A 12,274-nucleotide genomic window follows, 5' to 3' on the forward strand; every position below is an offset into this window, starting at 1 on the left:
GCTCTTTTTCTGTCTCAGATTTGTTTTTCTGTTAGGTGCAGGTGCTTTATTTCAAAGTCAAGGAAGTCCAAAATACAGGTTGCATATGGTGGAATGGGTTCCAAATGTGGACAGATGTTGACAGAAGAAGTGTCAGTTGGGGAACTTATTACAAATGGATATTTAGGATCCCAGTTTCTAGAAGTTCTGAGCCAGTTGGGTATGGCTCAGAGGTTTCTTATGTGCAGCTATATGTTGTCCCACTGATGTGTAGGGCTAGAGTGATAGCAGCGGATGTGGAGAAAGAGGATGGACTGAAAAATGACCTAGGAGGCAGAGTGTGCAGGGCTTGATGGCCACAGATAGTTGTAGGAGTGAGAACAGAGGAGTTGAAGATAACCTGTGTATACATATTTGTTCTTAGTTCATTTGTAAAAGAAAAAAAAGATACTACTTATTTCAGCAATGGAAAATTACCCAGGATTGTTTCAGCAAGACAACACTAAAAATATTCCCCAAACAATTTTTTGGTCTCAAAAAATAAATACCAGATGGAGTGTACACTTTTTGATTGACTGCAAGGAATTTATTGAAGGTTGAAAGAAAGTAAAACTTAATGTTGCATTTAGCAAAGACTTTGACTTTTCTCCTTTGTACTTTCAACCTGGGGCGAAAGTGACAGTCATATTGGTGTCACTATCTATTTGTAATTCAGAACTTCAAAAGGACCTTCTCTGTTGATGTATTTTTCTTTTTTCTACTAAAGTTGTCTTGCCTGCCACAATGAGCATTTTTTTTTCTTTGTCTGAGACAGGGTCCCACTCCATTGGCCAGGTGCAGTGGTGTCATAATGGCTTACTGCAGCCTTGATTTCTCAGGCTCAATAGATCCTCCTACCTCAACCTCCCAAGTAGCTTGAACCACAGGTATGTGCCACCACACACGGCTAATTTTTTGTAATTTTTTTTTTAAGAGACAGGGTATCACCATGTTGCCTGGGCTGGTCTGAAACTCCTGGGCTCAAGCAATCCACCTGCCTCCACCTCCCAAAGTGCTGGGATTCCGGGCATGAGCCATCATGCCTGCTCCATAATGAATATTTTATACCTTTTACTCTCACTTCAAACTTCCACCCTCCAGCATGCTTCTTCACCATTGTCCTCGCTTTCAGTGATGGCCTTGAATTCTACCTCACGGAGAAGGTAGACACTATCATATAGGCACACCCTACTTTTTCTGCTAAGTCTATAAACCTACTTGCAGCTGCACTTGTTTTTTTTCCTTCTTCTTCCCTCACTGTTATCATCAAGGAAGTAGCCTTTCTCCTGCAAGATTCTGGATTTTATGCCTTCTCTTCTTCTCAAAGACTTCATTCTTTGAGTTTTCTCTTTTCTCTTTTTTCCCCTTAGCCTCTAACTTTATACTGGATCTTTTTTTTTTTTTTTTTTTTAATTTCCATAGGTTTTTTGGGGGAACAAGTGGTATTTGGTTACATGAGTAAGTTCTTTAGTGGTGATTTGTGAGATTTTGGGGCACCCATCACCTGAGCAGTATACACTGAACCCAATTTGTAGTCTTTTATCCCTCACCCCCTTCCCACCCTTTCCCCCTGAGTCCCCAAAGTCCACTGTGTCATTCTTATGCCTTGCATCCTCATAGCTTAGCTCCCACTTACGACTGAGAACATACAATGTTTGGTTTTCCATTCCTGAGTTATTTCACTTAGAATAATAGTCCAGGTTGCTGTGAATGCCATTATTTCTTTCCTTATTTATGGCTAAGTAGCATTTTATCATTTACATAAACATACACACACACACACATATATATACACACGTGTGTGTATATGTATATATATACAGACACACATATATATATCACAGTTTCTTTATCTACTCGATTGATGGGCATTTGGGTAGATTCCACATGTTTGCAATTGCGAATTGTGCTGCTATAAACATGCATGTGCAAGTATCTTTTTTGCACAATGACTTCTTTCCCTCTGGATAGTTACCCAGTAGTGGGATAGCTGGATCAAAAGTTAAGTTCTACTTTTCATTCTTCAAATAATCTCCACAGTGTTTTCCATAGTGGTTGTACTAGTTTACATTCCCACAAGCAGCTGAGAAGTGCTCGCTTTCACTACATCCATGACAACATTTATTTTTTTTTTGATCTTTTGATTATGGCCATTCTTGAAGGAGTAAGGTGGTAACATATTGTGGTTTTGATTTGCATTTCCCTGATCATTAGTGATGTTGAGCATGTTTTCATGTTTGTTGGCCATTTCTAGATCTTCTTTTGAAGATGTATAGATTGTGATTTTCTCCCACTCTGTGGGTTGTCTGTTTACTCTGCTGACTGTTCCTTTTGCCATGTGAAAGCTCTTTAGTTTAATTAAGTCCAAGCTATTTATCTTTGTTTTTATTGCATTTGCTTTTGGGTTCTTGGTCATTAAATCCTTACCTAAGCCAATATCTACAGGGGGCTTTCTGATGTTATTTAGTTTCAGGTCTTACATTTAAGTCCTTGATCCATCTTGAGTTGATTTTTGTTTAAGGTGAGAGATGAGGATCCAGTTTCATTCTCCTACATGTGACTTGCCAATTATCCCAGCACCATTTGTTGAATAGGATGTCTTTTCCCCACTTTATGTTTTTGTTTTCTTTGTCTAAGATCAGTTGGCTGTAAGTATTTGGGTTTATTTCTGGGTTCTCTATTCTGTTTCATTGGTCTAGGTGCCTATTTTTATACCAGTACCATGCTGTTTTGGTGACTATGGCCTTATAGTATAGTTTGAAATCAAATAATGTGATGCCTCCATATTTGTTCTTTTTGCTTAGTCTTGCTTTGGCTATGTGGGCTCTTTTTGTTTCCATATGAATTTTAGGATTGTTTTTTCTAGTTCTGTGAAGAATGATGGTGGTATTTTGATGGGAATTGCATTGAATTTGTAGATTCCTCTTGGCAATATGGTCATTTTCACAATATTGATACCACCTATCCATGAACATGGGGTTTGTTCAATTTGTTTGTGTCTTCTATGATTTCTTTCAGCAGTGTTTTATAGTTTTCCTTGTAGAGATCTTCTACCTCCTTGGTTAGGTATATTCCTAAGTATTTTATTTTATTTTTGCAGCTATTGTAAAAGGGGCTGAGTTCTTGATTTGGTTCTCAGCTTGGTCACTGTTGGTGTATAGAAGAGCAACTGATTTGTGCATATTACTTTCACATCCAGAAGCTTTGCTGAATTCTTTTACCAGTTCTGGGAGTTTTCTGGTGGAGTCTCTAGGTTTTCTAGGTAAACAATCATATCGTCAGCAAACAGCAACAGTTTGACTTCCTCTTTACTGATTTGGATGCCCTTTATTTCTTTATCTTGTCTGATTGCTCTGGCTAGGACTTCCAGTACTATGTTGAAGAAGAGTGGTGAGAGTGGGCATCCTTGTCTTCTTCCAGTTCTTAGAGGGAATGCTTTCAACTTTTCCCTATTCAGTATTATGTTGGTTGTGGGTTTGTCATTTCACTTTGTCATTTCTGTTAGCATGTTTTCTAGCATCTTCCATTAAAAATAAATCTCTTAATTCTGCAGCCCTGTTTCTCTGATTCTTTCTGGTCAACATTCTTTTTAAAAGTCTTCTACACATTTTTTTTTTCTTCATTTCCACACCTCTCACTCATTCTTTACTTCAGCCTCAATGTGATGTTCGTTCTAATTCACCAAAACTACTCAGGAAAAGCACAAATAACCTTACTGAATATTTTATTTCCCTTCAATGCAGTAGAGCACTAACGGGCTCCTTGCAACACTTTGTCATCCTGATATTAATTTGGGGAAATTCCCAGCCATTAGTATTTCAAATATTTCTTTTGCTTTTTTCTCTTCTCCTTCTGGTGTTCCTGTTATACATATGTTACACCATTTTTAGTTGTCCTACAGTCCCTGGATATTTTGTACTGTTTTTGTCCCCAGTATTTGTTCTCTTTGCTTTTCAGTTTTTTAAGTGTCTATTGCTATATCCTCATGCTCAGAAGTTCTTTCCTCAACTGTGTCCAGTCTACTAAGAAGCCCATCAGTCATTCTTTATTTCTGTTATGGTGTTTTTGATGTCTAACATTTCTATTTCATTATTTCTTAGGATTTCCGTCTGTTTGCTTACATTGTCCATGTGTTCTTGGATGCTGTCTACTTTATCCACTAGCACCCTTGGCATATTAATCACAGTTGTTTTAAATTCCTGGTCTGATAATTCCAATATGGCTGCCATATTTGGTTCTGATGCTTGCTCTGTCTTTTCAAATGGTGTTTTTGTCTTTTGGTATGGTTTATAATTTTTTGGTAGTTGGATGTGATGTATCAGGTAAGTAGGCCCCTTGTAATGTGGGGTAAGCTGTGGGGAGCAGGCAAGCAATCTATAGTCATATGCTTAGGTCTCAGTCCTTTAGTGAGTCTATGCCTTTGAACTGTGAACTACACAAGTATTCCTCAGTTTTTTCTTCCCTTTTAGGTGGAACAGCACGGCTAGAGTGGGATACAGTTGGGTATTTCCTTTCCCCCAGGTCAGTTAGTTTCTGATGATATCCTAGGAGGTTAGAATCTGATTAATTGGTTTCTTCTGGGGAAGATCTTGTTAAGAACAGAATTCCCTGGCCTATTTCAAAATGGTTTCCGTTACCCTTCCCCTGCTGGAAGCATGAGGGATTTTTCCCTTAGGCTTACTGTGGGAACTTGGTTGAGCTCCTGAGACCCCTAAAGTTTTTAATTATCTGACTTGTCAGCACTGAGTCCCCAGTAGTTAGTCAATTACAGTTCAGGTGTTCCTCCACAGCACCAGTTCCCATGGCAGTTTCTGCTCATGAGCCTGTCCTGGGAAGCCATGATTCCCTGTATTTGCCTGTCTGTCTCCAGTCTTGTGGATAGCAATTTGCCTTGTGTCTTCCCTTCTCTTAGGGATCCGAAAAGAGTTGTTGATTGTTCATTCTGTTCAGCTTTTTACTTGTTTTGAGAATGGAGTTTTGACTTCTAAGCTCCTTACCTGCAAGACCGGAAACCGGAAGTTCCTGTTAAGAACAGACTGTAGAAAATGAAAGGATGGTGTATTATTTTTCTAGGGATGCCACAACATATTACCACAAACAGAGTGGCTTAAGCCAATAGAAATGTATTCTCTCACAATTCTGGAGGCCAGAAGTAAGACATCAAGGTGTCAGCAGGGCCACACTCCCTCTCTGAAAGCTCTAGAGGAGCATCCTTCCTTATCTCTTCCAGCTCTGGTGGCTTCTGGCATTCCTTGGCTTGTGGCCTTTCCCCATGTATCAGTGTCTCTGTCCAACTCGCCCTCTCCTTGCTCTTAGAAGGACACCATTTAATGGATTTAGGATCCACCCTAGATCAAGGATGATTGAGTCATGGGATTCTTAACTAACTACATCTGCAAAGACTCTCTTTCCAAACAAGGTCACATTCATAAGTGTGTGTGTGCGGGTGGTAGGGCTCGAACATATCTTTTTGAGGGATACATTTCAACCCACTATAGCATTAAGTAACCAAATTAAATTTTAAGTGAGCAGTGGCAGGGCTTATGATGATAGTGCATATATGAAGATTGTAGGAAGTTGGATTTGGTGTATGTTTTTAAGAGAGAGATTATGAGATTTGTTGATGGATTTCATTTGCAGTGTGACAGAAAGAACAGCATCAAAAATGGCTTCAACTTTTGACCTGACATAGAGTGAATAGTATTTACTGATCTAGAAAGATGCAAGTTTTGGGGGGAGAGGACTATGAAGGACTTTCCCCAATTACTTTAATAATATAGCATAGAATTCAAGAGCAACACTTCTGGGGGTAAATCGACCTGGGCTCACAAATAATGTTATGCCTTGGGGTATGTTACTTGATCTCCCTGGGTCTTGGGATTTCCATTTGCAAAATGGGTATTAAAAAAATATTACCTCTCTCATAATATTATTGGAATGATTTCATGTGATTATACATATTAGCTATTAATAGTCAGGGGCAAACAGGCAGTACTTCCTCTGTAAATCTTATCTATTCATCTGATTTTGAAAGAAGCCTACAGAGGGCTGGGCGCGGTGGCTCACGCCTGTAATCCCAGAACTCTGGGAGGCTGAGGCAGACAGATCACGAGGTCAGGAGATCGAGACCATCTTGGCTAACACGGTGAAACTCTCTACTAAAAATACAAAAAATTAGCCAGGCATGGTAGCGGGTGCCTGTAGTCCCAGCTACTTGGGAGACTGAGGCAGGAGAATAGCGTGAACCTGGGAGGTGGAGCTGGCAGTGAGCCGAGATCTCGCCACTGCACTCTAGCCTGGGCGACAAAGTGAGACTCTGTCTCAAAAACAAAAAAAAGAAAGGAGTCTACAGAAATTTGGAAGGCCCCTTCAAATGTACCACTCTTTTATTCTGACATCACTTTGGTGCATTAGGAAGATTGATGTGGCAGCAGCATATACGTTAGACTGGAGTGGGAAGAGCAGGAGGCAGGGAGCCTACTAAGTTGTCCATTGAGAGATGTCAAGAGCAGTGGCATGAGAATAGTGGGGAGAGAGAAAACAGAGGACATTATTGAGGGAACTGCACAGGACCTGGCAAATGATGCACTGTGAGAAAAGATAAAGATGTCTGACTTTCTAACTCTGGAAAGTTGGAACACAGTAACTGATGAAAGTGGCAAAGTGGAAGTGTAGAGTAACCTTGGGATGAGAAAGGGGAAGGAGCATATTCAGTTTAGACTCACCAAATTGAAGTACTGACAGTGTAAGAAGTTAGGCACCAAGTAGAATCATGGCATGCGTAAGTGCTCCATATCTGAATGGTTGGTAGATCTAGGTCAGTACTGTCCAATAGACATATGAGAGCCACAAATGTAAGCCATGTGTCATTTAAATTTTCCTAGTAGCCACATTTAGAAAAGTAGAGTGAAACAAATGAAACTAATTTTAATAATATATTTTATTTAACCAAATATAGCCAAAATACTTTCATTCCAATATGTAATTGCCATAAAATATTGATTATGTTATATTCCTTTTTTCAGGCTAAGTTTTCAAAATCCCATATGTATTTTATACCCACAGCACATCCCAATTTGTACTAGCCATATCTCGAGTGCTCACTAGCTACTCTGTTGGACAGTATAATTCTAGGTGGAGGTGATTGTCAGGCAGTAGATTGCGATAGCTGCATTTCAAAAGAGAGACATCAATCTAAAATTACCTGCATGGAAGAGGAAGCCAGGTAATAGGATGAACTTTGTAAGAGAGAGAATACTAAAAGAGAAGGGAAACTAAGACAGAATGGGGGAACGATTCATTTTGCAAAGGTTTGGTTTTTCCCTTAGACTGCCCAGCCCCTGAAAAGAGGTGAATTGGTAATAGTGATTCAATGCATGTTTTTAACATATTCACCTCTTGGTTTTTTTTATTCTACTATTTGCAAGCATCTTGCTCATGCATTTATTTACTGTCCATCTCCTCATTACCATAATGTAAATCTGTTTTGCTCACAATTATATTTCCAGAATAACATCTCTCACACATTAGTGCGCAGTAAATGGCTGTGAGTTAGAAGTCAAATCTCTACCTTCAGAGAATTTACAATATGATGGGTAAGGAACCATTACATAGAGGAAAAATATACTAATGATAGATTCATAGAGAATTAGATTCCTAATGAATGATATTACTAATGTGGGGTCCAGGAGTTCAACAGAGAGAAAGAGTCATTGATTTTGAAGGAGCCTAGAAATACAGAATTGAAGCATGGTCTATGCCTTAAATGATGGCTAGCCTTTGAATATTTGGGAAGCAAGGGGAAGCTTTCCAAGTAGGGTAAATGACTTATGCAAAGGTGTGGTGCATGTGAATATTTTAGTTGCAATAGCTGCTAACAAGAAGAAAGATATCAAATTGAAAATGGTGGCCACTGAAGTTTTTCATAAAGTATGCCAAGCAAAACTTTTAAAATGCTATATCAAGTGGATTGAGAGAGGAGTACTGGTGAGCAGCCATTGCAATTGCCCAGAAGGCAATGAGGGTTGGATTAACAATGGTGATGCCTTTGGGGGTAGGCAGGAGGAGAGATATAAAACATGTTTGAATAATGGCCATAGCATATTTTGATCTCTATTTTTAAAAAGAGGCTGTTATTTGGCATAAATGACCTTGAAGGATGACCTAATGAGCACTGGATGTTTGAATGTGTTGCTGAGGAAAACTCCAAGGTTCTGAACTTGGTTGACTGAATTATGGTGCCATAGACAGAAAGTTCCAAATAGCAAATTGCTTTTAGAGGTGGAGACTGAGAGAGGAAAATGGGTTGAAGTCAAAGTGTTGGAAGATATCCACATGGAAATTTCCAGTAAGCCTTTAGATGACTAAGGGATTCAGAGAATGTAGGCGCTTTCCAAATCTTCTCTTCTTTTTGCCTATATAGAAAGTGTTTACTTTATGTGTTTCCTTGTGGCTCTGTTGATTACATTTTTATGTGTGGTTTGGAGCTCCTCTGGCTTCAGACCTGTGTTTGTTTTTGGCATAGTTGGAGTAGAGTGCTAATGAGCTCAAGGTCATGGGTTTGATCCCCAAAAGGGCCAGTTAGTTTCATGGAGAGGAAAATTGCATTCCATGGTTCACAGACTTCACCCCTAATCCTGTCTGCTTGTCTCAAAACTATCTAGCATTGGTCCCAAGGGGGCCCAGTGAGAAAGTGTGAGCGGTTGTGTGTGCAAATCTATTTAAACTGCTGGGAGAATAACTCCAGATGGGTGGTTTATATAGGTTGCTTCTTCAGGAAGCTTTGTCTGCCCTTCTTCCTCAACTCTTGGGACAGAGATCACCTTTTCAGAGACAACACCATGAACAAATGCACGTGAAACTGTCATTCTCATGTCTGCCCGCATCTGCATTCCTATGTTCATTTACTTCTCAAGCAAAGGGCAGTGTGAGCATCCAGGAGCCTGTGGTTCTTTGGTACAAGTGTCTACTTGTAAGTATTGGAGTATTATCAGTTTGACTTTGAGAACTAGCTTACTAGTGTTGTACAAAAAAGCCCTAGAGAGCATGAATGTCTCCAAAAGACTCTCTAAGCAAACCTTTCCCCAACAGATTTTCCTTATCAGGCTGCTTTTGCTAGTTGCATACTTTTACTGGGAAGTACAAGTCAACACAGAATTCTTGTGAAGTGGTCATACAAGGATACAGCATAGAATGCTCAGTGTTCTTAAGAAGAATGCCGGTATCCATAAAACAGCTCCTAAACAAACCCACAGAAGGCATCTTCCACACAAGTACAGAGTTACCAGCACCTGCTGGGATGGCACCTAAAATCTGTTTTTGTGGATACTGCATTTTCGAAAATCAGTCTTAGAGGTTCTCAAATTGCTTTTTTTAGTTGACAGATATACCCTGGGTCCTACAAGAGTGACCCTGAAGAGGAGTTGGAATAATGTTATGCACACACTGAAAGATTCGAAATAAATCTTCATGGCTTAAAAAGGACTTGAAAATTCTTTTCAAGTTCACTTCTCTTTCAGGGAATTGGAGATTGCTACACCAGGGGTATTTCTCTTATTTGGCATTATGGAAAATTTTGAAGGCTGAGAAGTAAGAGACCAGACCATCAAATCCTATTTAATTGATTTCTAAGAATAATAGTGATGTCTTAAAAGAATATGCCATGGAGTAAATATGACTAAAAGTAAAAGACAGAATAAAATTATATGCTAATGAATCCAGCAAAACTGGTTGAAAAATTCTTAGTGTTGGGTTTGTGCACAGTGACAAGCAACATACTTATTTGCATTGTTCCTTCAAATTGATTACATTGAGGAGAAATTATTTTAATATTATAAAGGGACAGCCTGAAAATATCAAATAAGTAGTTAAAAATTATTATATGAAAACGTTGTACGTCTGCTGGCTGGGATGGGCTGGAGTGAAGAAAGATAAAGAATTATGACACAGTAAGAAAATGCTAGACTTGAAATTTTTACATCTGCATTGTGGTGCAAGGATCTGCACTAGCCCTTTTTACCTGATTTTTCTGGTCAGAATCAAATTTGGGGAAATGTGGTCAGTGTCAGAAATGTTGAGGCCATGAGTTAAGAGTATATATAGAAAATGGTGTGACACACACCGGGGCCTGTCAGAGGGTGGGGTCTGGGGGAGGGATAACATTAGGAGGAATACCTGATGTAGATGATGGGTTGATGGGTGCAGCAAACCACCATGGCACATGTATACCTATGTAACAAACCTGCACGTTCTGCACATGTACTCCAGAACTTAAAGTATAATTAAAAATAAAAAATGAAAGAAAGAAAGAAAATGGTGTGACAAAGCCAATGGAGAAAATTCTACTTTGGCTATCTTAGATCCTTAATTAATACTCTCATTCTTAATAACAGCAGAAGTAATGATAATAAAAGTAATAGTAAAAACGCCAGAAACCACATAAAACAAGAGTTGATAAGCAGACTAGTGCTGGACTATGCCAGTGGTTTCATCTAGCCACAGGAAAATTAAAAAGATGAAAAAAATTAAATTAATAATGAGTTTTCTATAAAGCTTAATTTACACAATTAAAGAGTCTGCCCTTTTTTCTTAGATTATATTCATGCCATGTTTTTAAAAAATTGATTCATTTTTAGTGATAAATGGTGATGATAGATGATTTTTTTATGTCCTTATTTTAGGCAAATAAAGATTTTGCCACCTTAGATTTTCTCAATTTCTACTTTTATTTTTGGAAATTTCACTATTTTCAGAAATCTAGAAGTTTAGGAACTATTGTATGATAATGTTTAATTCTTAAATACTAATTTGAGGCAGATATTGCTGTTTTTATCAAAATAAGAGGAAACTAAACCCCACAGAAGTCATTTTAATTTGTCCAAAGCACATATTAGAGCATGACACAAGCCCACATCTGCCTGATTTCAGCACTTGTTTCTTACCACTATGTAATTCCTGTTTGTACTAGTTAGGGCCTAGTAAGGACAGCAGAAACCCTTCTAGGCTAGGCATTTTAAACAGAGAGGATTCTTTCTTTCTTTTTTTTTTAAAGATGTCTCGCTCTGTTGCCTAGTCTGGGCTGGAATGCAGTGGCATGATCACGGCTCATTGCAGCCTTGACCTCCTGGGATCAAGTGATCCTCCCACCTCAGCCTCTTGAGTTGCTGGGACTAGAGGGGCGCACCACTACACCCAGCTTTTTTTCTTTTATTTTTTATTTTTAGGAGAGATAAGGTCTTACTCTGTTACCCATGCTGGTCTCCAACACCTGGAATCAAGCTATCCTCCTGCTTTGAGCCCCAAAAGTGCTGGGATTACGGGTTTGAGCCACTGTGCATGACCAGCAGAGAGGATTTAATACAGGTGATGGAAGAGATGAGTCGCTAAGTAAGAGAGGGGAGTCAACCCAGAAAAAATAACATCCTAAAATCACTACCATCCCTATGGCTAGAGATACTCGGGGGGCGGGCTGGTGTTTGGGAAAAACCACCTCCATGGATCTAGGTCCCCTAGGGGAACAGAATGCTGCTTGCACTGGGAGGAAGGGATTATGGAGCCAAGAGCTGCAAGTACTGCTGAAGATGCTGTTGGAGGCAAAGAGAAAAGAAGGATAATACCTGGCTTCTCCATTCTTCTTGTCTTTTGTCTTTTGCTAATGCCTCCTATTGCCCAAACTTACCCAGAAACCAGAACTCGCAGGTGCAGAGAAATGTAGCTCCTTGTGAAAATGAGCAAATCAAGGGAATGTTGGGAAATGAATATGAGAGCAAACAAGTAATCAGCCAGCACATTCTAGCACATATCTGTATTCAGTTTTTCCACTGTACCTTTTACTATAGCAGTGAGGTCTAGACATACCAGAGGATGCTTTTCAATATTAACTATCTAAGAGAATCTACTTGGTGATAGTTGAGAGATGAGGATGTCTCTATTTCCAATTCATCTTTAAAGCAGAAGAAATAAAAAGAAATTTGGCTCTGGGGTAACCTTATTTTTGAGTATTTTAGATCCTATAAGGGTGGCTGAATTAGAAGCTCTGAACTAAATAGGATGGAGAAGCACAATCCTGGGTCATGTTTCTTTCTTATTGTTGTCTCCTTCCCTCTCTCTAGGAACAATCACCTCCCACCTCTGTTTCCATTTTAGAGACTTGGGGTTGGGAAAGGCAGTTCCATATTCATGGGGTGGAGTGATAGGTTCAGTCATAGCACGTGTATATGGATATTTCTATGATCCCTGTTATCACCTATATGTCCAT

Source organism: Theropithecus gelada, chromosome 11 (genome assembly GCF_003255815.1).
Source record: "Theropithecus gelada isolate Dixy chromosome 11, Tgel_1.0, whole genome shotgun sequence".
Classification (NCBI taxonomy): Eukaryota; Metazoa; Chordata; class Mammalia; order Primates; family Cercopithecidae; genus Theropithecus; species Theropithecus gelada.